Raw genomic sequence first — 12265 nt, forward strand, 5'->3', positions numbered from 1 at the left:
AAGGGCAGGAACAATCTTTTTGGTGAGCGAAACGTTCTATATATTGATAGGGTGGGGGTTACCTTTATCAGAAGTAGTCAAACTCTATGCTTAAGATTTGCGCAAGTCTTCATCTGTAAATCTACAAATTATATCTCAATAAAAAGGCTAAATGTGGAAAAATATAAATATACATGTACACACATAAGGCTTTCTCTGACTACCCTACATAAAATAGCACCGCCCTCTCCCTCTCTTTCCTACACGTTTGCCTCCTTTAGTATTTGTGATAAGATTTATTAAAATTTGACATTCTAGCATATTCTTACCTATTTATCATCTGCATTTCCTATTAGAATATAAGTGTCTTGAAGGTAAGGACTTTTTTAAAATTTGCCATTATATATCCAACGGTAATGGCTAAGACTGAAAGGCAATCATTAATCAAACTGGATGCCAGATTTATTTGTTTTCTTGGTTACCTGAGTTTCTTCTCTGCTTGTCTAGTGGAGGTTTTTTAAAATCAAGAGATAAAGCCTAGGTATGCACAGCACTTTGGAATCCATAAATACTACACCACTTATGGGATGATTAAATACAAGAAACTGGCTGTCTAAGGAAGATGTTCAATGTAAGACAGCTTAAATTCTTCTACAGAACAGCTTGTTGTGGTTGTAACCTTTCTCCTAAGAGCTGCTGCCCAAAGCAAGAACAAGACTGGGCAAGCAGGCAGCACCTGGCAAGGCGGAGCCTGTCTAACCGGCGAAGGCACCGGCATTGCTTCCCTTCCTCAGGTTCCTGACTTGCCTTCACTCGGTGGCTAATGGGAATTCATTATAAGACAGCTTTCTGGGATTAGAGCGTTGCAGTAGTATCAGTCAGATGGAGAATTTCAAGCTAAGCCTCAGTTTAAGCATTTACAGATTTATAACTAATTAGATCCTATCCACACCTCACCTGAAATCATGTTAACAAGATCCACGTTAAAGTACATTTATAGCTAGCAGAGGAGTAACACAGTCCTTTAGGCTACCCTGGGCAACACTGTAAAAAGAATTTTTCTATTTCAAGATTTTTAAAAAAAGAAATGAGCTGGTTTCAAGGAAGCCCCAGATATATAGTACAAGGGTTCCAAAATGAAGGTACCTTGGTCACCTGTTAAATATATAACCTGATGGAAAATCACAGACATCCACTTCACCAGAGAACATAAGCACAGAGTTTCTTAAAAGTTAAATATCTTTGTTAAATTAGGAAAGAAGATAATTGAAAAGAAAGATAAAACAGTATCTGATGGAACCTGGAATATAAAGATTACTTGAGGTCCAGGTAAATGATTGCCCAGCAATCTATTGTAATCTAAATTTTAAATTGCCCTATGGTAGTGAATGCTACAGATACCTAAATTGGATTGAAGGAATCTTTTGAACTAATGCAAACATAATTTATTTGAGTATAACAACCCAATGCTACTTATTTAACTTGGAAGGGCATAATTTATTACACATATGTAGAAGTGATCCCTAACTCCCAGAACATAAGAAATTATTCAAATGTGAACAATTTGAGTTAATAAATTGTGTAATAATGTCATAATTTATCTATTATATGAACAAAAATACTATTAACCAGCAGGGTACAATATTTCAGTTTAGTTCGGGGAAGGCCTGGAGTACTGTAAGGGTCTCTTTTAATGCTGGGTGAGAGGTTAGTGATGGCTCCATGGAAAGTTTTCTACATTTATAGTGGGCAATTATTTAAAGATCGGTGGGCACATACTCCTTACATAAACTCTCGTGTTACTAATCAACTCGGAGACTCAGCTCAGATGAGGAAAGGGCACAATGGGATCTCTGTGAAGCACTAAGTTTAAAGAAACTAAATAAGTCAGGAAAGAACTCTCAGCTCAGCGAACAATTTGACTCATTACTGCCTTTTCTTCATGGTCGCTGCCAAGGCTTAGCCTCCATTAGTAGGACTTACCCAGCTCGTCTGCTTACTCCAATCTGGCTTATGTCTAAAACAAAGATGGTCACTTGTAAAGCAGCAAATTTATGCACACACACAAAAGAAAGTATGTACTCAGAGTTCCGAATGAAAAGAAAAGACTTTCTTCTTTCCTCCTGTTAAGACTAGCAATCTCATGAACTGTCTTTTTATGCTTTGGCAGAAGCAGTTATAGTTTCTGCATTCAGAAATGTTACCATTAGTCCAAGTTTTAATCATGCAGGACCCTCCTAGGAATTCCAGACAATGACAAGTTGTCCAACAATTTAGACAAAAACATTTGGTTTAAGAATCAAGCCACTGTCTGTCTATCTCTGTTTCTCACTGGCTTCCTTGTTTAATTCTGGAGAGAAACAAAGGCCTTTGGGAAACTGAGTTATATTTTTAAAATAGGTAAATAGCTACATGACAATAGTACTTTTCCTAATAATGCAACTTCGATCCTCAGAAGGAGGTGGCTCTGGAGTCCTGAGGATCCAGCACAGAGTCAAACAGGAAGGACAGGTCCTCTAAGGTGCTTTTTCGGACTCACCGGGCGTCCCTACACTTATTGCTAGTCTTTAACCAAAAACTAGTCATAATTACCTGGTCCTGCTTGGTATCAATTGGTTAGAGTGCCAAACACCGTACTGGATCCCACAAGCTGTGAGTACAAACTGACAGTTTCGGTCTGGGCCAGGATCTGAAGCAGGAGGCAGGGCAAAACCCCCATCTGCTGTCCATCTGCCATCCAGCCCCATCAAAAAAGGTTATATCATAAACCATAGACAGATGGGCATTGCAAAGATCTATTAGGGGGAAAAAGGGGGCCTGAGATGATTAGAATTATGACCTTTAATTCAACATAAAAATCCCAGTAGTAATGAAAATCATGAATAATTTCAAGGTCTTTTAATTGTGTAAAACAGATACTATGTCTTTTGCCAACATTGAAAATCAATAAAATATGTTTGTATTCTATGCTCTAAGTATATAGTGCACTAGGTATATAAGCCTAGAAGCAAAGATGAGTTAAGAATATATGTGTGTGCATGTATGTGTATGTGTGTATATATATATGTGTGTGTGTGTGTGTGTGTGTATATATATATATGTATGTATGTATGTATGTATGTATATTTCCATGTGTATATATATAATATCTTCACTGGAAGTTGTTTTTTTTTCAATGACACATGTTAAGTATAACAATGTTATTAAACTAAATGGAAATCTTTCAGTAGTGTGCATTTTCATCAAAAGCTTACCCTATATAAACAGGAAACTGGGATAAGTCAGCTCATGTATTAAACAAAAGACTTAAGACATAAAGGGAATAGTAAATGCCTGAGCTAAACCTAAGTGTTGTTATGTTTCCATAGCAAAAAAGACTTCTGCAAGGCAAATAAGCACCCCGGACAAAAGGCAGTTATTCAGGCCACTCAACATATAATGTGTACCTACCATGTGCCAGGCAAAGTGCTGCATACTCCAGACAGAAAGACAAGTAAGACGCAGATGGTTTTTGTTTCCAAGGAGATTTCGGTCTCATGGGGAGATGGACACATAAATTGCTTACTATATAGGATAGTGAAACAGCCTAGTAGAGAAAAGTTATGGAGCCACATGGTTTAGCTTTGAAAAAGTGAGAATTTTGCATTTGTACTGTTTTAATTTTTATATGCTCTTAATAGATTTACAAATTTTAATTTTTCCTTACAGTTTCTATAGGAGAATTGAATATGGACAATCCTTGTTTTGAAAAAGGAAGAAGAACTTTTCAAAAATGGTAACATTTTTAAGTGTAACTTTTACATCTTGGGACCGTTTTTTCTTTTTATAGCAAAACATCTTCTCAAAGTTGACATGAAAAAGAAATTCAAGACACATATTTCTATATTCAAAGTAACTTATAATGAACTTATCTAATATGAAAAATGTGAACTATGTCCATAAAAAGACACGTACAGGAAAGTTCTAAGTGCCTTTATTCATAATAGCCCCCAAACAGAAGCCAGCCAGCAAGAGAAAACTAAATAACCAAACTGAGGGGTACTGACAGAATTTCATACTCAACAGTGGAAAGGAAAGAACTACTGAGACACACAACACACAAATCTCAGAACATTATGTAAAAGAGGACACACTGTAGGATTCTATTTATAGGAAGTTTAAGACAGGCAGCTAATCTATGCTGACAAAAGTCAAGAGTGATTAAGTCTGGCTGGGGGATGAGGGATATTGAAAGGAAGGAGTAGCAAAGAAGTTTCAGGGTGACAGAACGTGCTGTGTCTTGATCTGGGTTATATCTGTGTTTGTTAAAAGTATATTTGGGAAAAGCCAATGAGTTTTACACATAAGATTTGTGCATTTTATTGAATGCAAATTATATCTCAATTTTTAAAATATAAAACCCTGAAGTAATTCGATACAATGAAATAGAGATTAATCAGGTATTTTAAAATTCTTGTTGCCATATAACAAAATGTCTGGCTAAAAAGTGCATCACTGTACAAATAATAATATAAATTCAGAGAATTGCATTTTTGTAACCACAATTTCAAGGGGCAAACAAGAATAAAAAATGCTTGAAAAGTGCCCATTAGGAAATTCCTTCACCTGAACTGCAATGTGCTCCTTATCTGGGCTGTATTTAAATAACTTGGTCAAATTCAGGGTCAGAAGGGTATCTTAAGCATATGGAAAATCTTGTGCTTTATCACATGTCCATACATCCTTTATATAAATTTTTTTTAACTTTATTGTTACATAAAATGGCCTGCCCTCATTCTTTATTTCCTTGAGTGACTTAATCACTACCAAAAAAAGAAACAGAACTAGACATTACATGATTCATATCAGCTTATGGTTATTCTGAGAAACAAGAAGAAAGAATACTTGTACTATTTCCAAAATGTACATCATTCAGACACAGTAATATATCTTTTAATTTTTATATTTGGTCATTATATAAACACACCTACATGAGGAAGTTGTCACTAACAACTTCCTATAGTTTTCAGTTGTCACTGACAACTTTCCTATATGTGATTCACAACAGGAAATATTGTCATCAATGTTAATTCTTCAACTTTTTATTTTTAAGTAAAACATATGTATTTAATTCACCACAAAGAATCAATCTTAAGGGGCTTAAACACTAAGTATCAGTTGTGCATTACAATAATAATACCACTTTTAATTATATATAGCTTCATTCTGATGGCTCCAAGCACGAGATATATAATTAATTTTATCTTTAATAACCCAGTGTAGGAGGAAAACATAGTTTTGCCTTCCATACCCTTGAAATGGTGACAAATGCAAAGAATGTGGAATCTAAAGTATCACAGCAGCTATTTTCTTAAAGAGCGAGTGTGTGTGTGTGTGTGTGTGTGTGTGTGTGTGTGTGTGTAATGGAGACAATTTTACAATAACTCTTGCTCTTCTCTGCACAATTTGCACATGAAGAGAGAACTTTGTCACAATGGTTTGGCTAATTTTACAAGAAAGATTCTATACCTTGACACATAGTTCATTTTTTTCTGGGGGAAAAAAATTCACATGGATTCCAGTTCCATTATGGTGAAGTAAGCCCACTATCATCCATTCCTCATGCTGATTACAACTAAAAACTTTAAATTATATAATTATATACATATATACACAGACATATATACGGGGTGTCCCCCCAAAATACATCAACACTTTAACAACTGGTAGCTCAATTGATGTTTCTTTCTTTTCAGATTTAACCCACTGGAATTATTATAATTATTCAAAGTGTGTATACATTTTTGGGGGATATCGTGTGTGTGTATACACACACACTAGCCACCTAAGAACTCTCAAAAGTAGGCAGATTATATGAAAGAGTCGAAACTTGGAAAAGTAACCTGTATTATGATGTTTCCCATTTTATTGTTTTGTTTTCTCTTGTGCAGTGTGACCCCAAGAGTAGAGGCCAGTGTAAAATGGGGAGGCAATGGAAAATCAGAAGCAGGTAAACTCCATTTTTCTGACAAGAAAAATAAAAAATCCTGCAGGCTAGAGCGCTTGGGGAGAATCCCAGAGATAAGAGGATGAAAGGGATCCTTCAATTCTGAACAAGTATCACTTTAATTACTTAACTAGGCCCTGGCTGGATAGCTCAGCTGATTAGAGCATCATCCTGATACACCAAGGTTGCAGGTTTGATCCCCAGTCAGGGCACATACAAGAATCAACCAATAAGTGCACAAATAAATAGAGCGACAAATCAATGCTTCTCTCTCTCCTTTCTCCCTTCCTTTCTCTCTCTAAAATGAATCAGTTAATAAAAATTAATTCCTGAACTAAGCATGCATGAAAAAAATCTCAAACAAAGATATTAAAAGCTTCAGAAATGAACACAGATTTCAGCCTTCTGCACAAGTCTCACTCTAAACCCGAACTGCACATGCAGAGACACATAAAACAACATAGTTTAGGCTTAGAAAACTAAACTGATCTGAACCAGCTCCCAAAGAGGTTGAGACACAACTTACAGTCTGAATCTAAGTGGCTTAATTGCCTGCTAAAATAAACAACAACATCTCCAGATGATTGTAATAGGATATTATAATAGACTCTATATAACAGAATATTTATAGTATCCAGAAAGCAAACTAAAGTTACTCAACATTCAAAGAACCAGTAAAATATGACCTATTCTACAGGGAAAAGACAAAACAAAGCAACAAAAAAAACACCATAAAATGATCTAGGTGATAGCGCTATCAAAGATATTTAATCAGCTATTATAATTATGCTTCATAAGCAAAGGAAAACACTCTTGAAATGAATGAAAACATAGGCATTCTCAATAGAGAAAATTAAACTTTAAAAAAGAAATAAAATATTTGGGAATGAATAATACAATACTTAAAATGAAGAACCTTGCTGGGTGGATTCAAAAGCACTATGGAAATAATGCAAGAAAAAAATCAGGAACTTGGATATAGATTATTAGAAATTAACCAATATGAAAACAGAGTGGAAAAAAAAAGAGCAAGACAGACAAAGAGAGCTTCAGAGACCTATGGAACAATTTCCAAAGATCTAACATGTGTAATTGAAATACTAAAAGGAGAAGAGCGAGATAGAGAAATTTTATTTTTTAATAAAATTTATATATATTTAAGGTGTACAACAGGATGATATGCTATACATTTATATTCAGCAAGACAGACCATACTGTGGTCCATTAACAAAGTCTCATTATTAAAAGCAATCAAAATCATACAGAGTACATTATCTGAGCATAATGAAATTAAATTAAAAAATAATAGCACCTAGTAAAACACCAAACATGTATATATAAATTAAATAACACACACAGAAAACAGAAAGGTGACTATATATGTAAAGCTAAATTATCAAATATTTTTCCTAAAAGAAAACCCCAGGCAAAATATTTTTACTGATGAATTCTGGCAAAAACTTTCAGGAAGAAATAACACTTATTTTACATATGTATTTTCAGAAAATAAAGAAGTTGGGATCACTGTCCAGCTTTGTTTTTGTTAAGGCCAGCGAAACACTAATATTAAAATCTAATAAAGATATTGTAAAAATATATTTCAATATCCTTTATATAGATGTGAAGATTCTTAAAAATATTATCAAATGTTACCTAATTGTGTGTGTATGTGTATGACATTACAACCAAGGAAGGCTTTTCCTAGGAATGCAAGGTTGTTTTAACACGCAGGAATCAATGCCATTCAGCATATTAACAGAATAAAGGAGAAAAAAACATTTAATCATTTCAAAAACAGTGAAAAACTTTTTAAAATTCATCACCGTGCAGGGTTTTAAAGACAAACAAACAAACAAACAAAAAACCTCTTAGCAAATTAGGAAGAGTAGGAAACTTTTTTAAACTGATAAAGGGCATCTAGGAAAAACCAACAACCAATATCACACTTAAGAGTGAAAAACTTAATTATTCCTAACAGATAAAGAACAAGGCAAGAATCCCTGCTTCCAATACTCTTATTCAACATTTTACTGCAAAACTGAGTAACTGCATTAAGGCAAGAAAAGAAATAAATGAATAACAGTAAAAAAGTAGTAAAATTGACAATATTTGCATTATATGATTGTTTACCTAAAAATATCAAGAAACCCATAAAAACCTACACAGACTAATATATGATATATTAGTGGCAAAAAATGTGAAAATAATATTTTTCTTTTCTTTTATACTAGTGGGAAAAGAGAACACCTAAACATAAATCTTAGCAAAGATATCCAATATCTTTGTATTAAAAACTGTAGATTAAAACCATAATGAGGTATCACCTCACACCCGTCAGAATCGCTACCATCAACAAATCAACAAATGAAAAGTGCTAGCAAGGATGTGGAGGAAGGGGAACCCTAGTACACTGCTGGTGGGAATGCAGACTTGTGCAGCCACTATGTGAAACAGTATGGAGTTTCCTCAAAAAATTAAAAATGGAGCTGCCATTTGACCCAGTGATCCCACTTCTAGGAATATATTCTAAGAAAACTGAGACACCAATCAGAAAGAATATATGCACCCCTATGTTCATAGCAGCGTAATTTACAATAGCTAAGATCTGGAAACAGCCCAAGTGCCCATCAGTAGATGAGTGGATAAAAAGGCTGTGGTACATTTACACCATGGGATACTACGCAACTGTAAAGAAGAAGGATCTCGTACCCTTTGGGACAGTATGCAGGGACCTGGAGAGTATTATGCTAAGTGAAATAAGCCAGTCAGAGAAAGACAGGTATTACATGATCTAATATGTGGAATCTAATGAACAAAATAAACTGATGAACAAAATAGATCCAGAGACAAAGACACAAGGAACAGACTGACAAATCTGAGAGGAAAGGTGGAGTGGTGGGGGGATGGGAAGAGATTAACCAAAGAATTTATATGCATATATGCATAACCCATGGTTATAGACAATAGTGCAATGGAGGCCTGGGAGTGGAGGGGGGGTGGGGGTCAATGGGGAAAAAAGGGGACTGTAATACTTTCAATAATAAAGATAAATTAAAAATAAATACCTAAGTAAGTAAAATAAACTACAGAATACTGCTCTATCACAGAATAGATAAATAAATGAAGAGATGCACCATGTCCATGGATGGCAATGCTACCCAAACTGATCTACAGATTCAATGTGATTCCAAACAGAATCTACCAGGCTTTTAAATATTTTTGGCAATAATTGGTAGCATAATTCTAGAATTAATTTGGAAATACAAAAGATCTAAACTGTTAAAAGTTGAACAATTCCCCTCACCTCATTTCAAGATTTACTATAGGGTGCGGCAAAAGTAGGTTTACAGTTGTGAGTATGCAAAACACAAAGCTTATTTTTGTATTATTATTTATCAATTATTGTAGTGTTCTCTATATGAACAACTATAAACCTACTTTTGTCCCAACCTTTATATAGCTACAGTAATCAAGAATATGGGTTATTGGTTGCCCTGCCTGGTGTGGCTGAGTAGTTAGAATGTCGGCCTGAGCTCCAAAGAGTCTTGGTTGATTCCAGGTCAAGGGCAGGTGCCTGGGTTGCAGGTTCGATTCCCAGCCCTGTTGGGGCACATGCCGGGAGGCAACCAATCAATAAAGTATTTTCAGGTGAAGATAAAAAAAAAAAATGTGGGCTATTGGCAAAAATATGGAGATATCAATCTATGGAAGAAAATAGTGTGTGCAGAAATAGGCCCATAGACATATGGTCAATTGAATTTTTTATTTAAATTTTATTTTATTTTATTTTTTCCATCACCATTTAGTAGATTGGTTTTTAACAACTGTGTCAAGGAAATTCAATGGGGAAATGAAAGTCATTTCAACAAATGAAACTGGGTCAACTAGAAATCAAACTGGGGGGGATGATCCTTACCTCGCACTCATGGCACAATATTGGCTCAAAATGGATCCTACACCTAAACGTACAACAAAAACTTCTCAAAGGAAACATATGAGAAAATATCTATAATCTTATGGTAGGCAAAGTTTTTGTAGATACAACATACACCAAAAAAACCCCACAAAACAAAGCTAAAACTGATAAATCAGACTTCATCAAAATTTAAAACTTTTGTTCTTGGAAAGACACTACGAAAAAAGGGGAAAGTCACGCCATTAGTATTCAGGAAGAAAATATTCTCAACATAAATATCAGGTGAATGACTTGTATTTAAAATATAAGAACAACTCTTGTAATTCAGTAATAAGAAACAACCTGTTTTTTAAAAGTGGACAAAATATTTGGACATAAACTTCACAAAAGAAGATATATGTAAATGGCCAAAAGCACAGGGAAAGATGCAAGCATCATCAGTCCTTGGAGGAAAGCAAATTCACTACTACTACAGGTCGAATACTACAGGGCAAAGGGGGTAAATAACGAAAACCAAAATTCTTATACACAGCAACATAGACAAGTTTGGAGGAGGCTGGGAGATAGGCAAAATAGGTGAAGATTAAGAGGTACAAGTTCCACTTATAAGTCACAGGAATGTCATCGACAGCACAGGGAATACAGTCAGTAATATTATAATAAGTTTGTATGGGGGCAGATAATAACTAGACTTATCATGATGATCATTTCATAATATAAATGTCAAGTAACTATGTTGTATACCTGATATATATAATGTATATGATATGACTTAATATAATAGTGTATGTCAACTATAGGTCAATTTAAAAAAACACATTAAGAAGGCAGGCCAAAAACAAGTATATACTTAAATTATATTTATATAAAATTCCAGAAGATAGAAACTAATTACAGTGGGGGGGGGGGGAAGGGTGTCAGTGTTTCCCTGGGACCTCCACATCAATAATCATGAAAAGAGATCACACCCTTGCCTTGTTATCAACCTTAAGGTGAAAACATTCAGCATTTCACCATTATGATGTTAGCTGTAAATTTTTCATAGAGCGAGTTTATCAGATTAAAGTTCCCTAGCATTCCTACCTTGCTTCAAATGTTTATTATAAATGAATGTCCCATTTTGTGAAATGATTTTTCTGCATTTATTTAAGTCATCGTATAACTTTCCTCCTCTATTCTGTGGTTCTGACGAATTACGTAGATTAATTTTCAAATGCTTAACTTTGCATTCCAGGGATAGACTCAGCTATGTGAGATACATTAGCATTCTCATGTATTGCTGTATTCTATTTCATAGTATTTTGTTAAGGTCTCTACTTTTAAAAATTCTTTTTTGTGTGTATTTGAATGGCATCAGGATTATGATAACTACATAAAATGCTTTCTCACCTCAATTTTCTGACAGATTTTGAGTAAGATTGGTATTACTGCTTTCTTAATCTTTGATAGAATTCACCAGTAAAACCATCTGGGCCACAACTTACTTTTAATAATCACTATGTCTCAGGCACTATGTAAGATATTTTATTTGCATTATTTCTCCTATTTGTAATAATACTTCAAGTGACATACCTCATTTTATGCATATCAAAATTGAGGATTAGCAGAGATTAAGTAACTCACCTAAGCAAATGAAGTTAATACGTCAGATATAAACATCCAGGTATGTTTCATTCTAAAGTTTTCACAACACCACAGAAAGTCATGGTAGGTTGTAAGCTGTACAGAGAAGTATCACTTAATTAATACAGAGCACTCGTAAAACAAGCAAGTGATCCTGCTGGTAATGGTGATTCTTTCAAGGCAAGGTCATTTCTCCAAGATGTATTAAAGTCCAATTTCAGACATTCCACTAATCTAATTTTAAAAGAAGGCACATTAGACAGTAAAGTTAATTACAATTAATACTACCCATGGATTAGAAAATATTCACTCCATCCTGTTCTAGTTTCAAACATTTTATTATACAATGGTGTTTACCTTATTTAACAAGTATGCTAAATAAGTCACTGGCTCTACTACTCCTTCACTAGTTTTCCATCATATAAAGGGCATGAAGATTATTCATAATGTATTAGACAGTGCAGTGCTAACTGGGAAATAAATGAAATTTATTAAAAATAATATTTGTGCAACATAAACTGCCCCCTAAAATCTAACATTTCTATTTGATCTGATACTGAAAACAAATATCACAGATCTTTAGGTCATTTATATCTCCCTAGTAACACGAAAGAGGTAAATCATATTTGTTTCTTAAGATGGAATATTTCATTTCTTAATGGATTTAGAGCATGAGTCAAAACAAAACAAAACAAAACAACACACAAACAGAAAACCAAAGCAAACAAGCAAACATCAGCGGTACCCGGCATACAGAGAGA

The 12265-nt window shown here is 34.4% G+C and overlaps 1 long non-coding RNA gene across 13 annotated transcripts in view; it reads right to left on the reverse strand.

Moving 5' to 3' along the window:
* The window catches only part of LOC107533702 (uncharacterized), a 351294-nt gene that overhangs the window by 20684 nt on the left and 318345 nt on the right, over positions 1 to 12265 (reverse strand). For 5 of the 13 annotated variants that reach the window (XR_015715057.1, XR_015715050.1, XR_001602887.2 and 2 more), the window contains exon 6: positions 11505 to 11738. The exons of 5 other annotated variants lie outside the window; for them this stretch is intronic. This is a non-coding gene — a long non-coding RNA (uncharacterized LOC107533702). The remainder of the gene's footprint in view (positions 1 to 11504; positions 11739 to 12265) is intronic. 3 more of the 13 variants (XR_001602890.2, XR_015715048.1, XR_001602891.2) reach the window with 1 other exon arrangement.

Source organism: Miniopterus natalensis, chromosome 9 (assembly GCF_054644295.1).
Source record: "Miniopterus natalensis isolate mMinNat1 chromosome 9, mMinNat1.hap1, whole genome shotgun sequence".
Taxonomy (NCBI): domain Eukaryota; kingdom Metazoa; phylum Chordata; class Mammalia; order Chiroptera; family Miniopteridae; genus Miniopterus; species Miniopterus natalensis.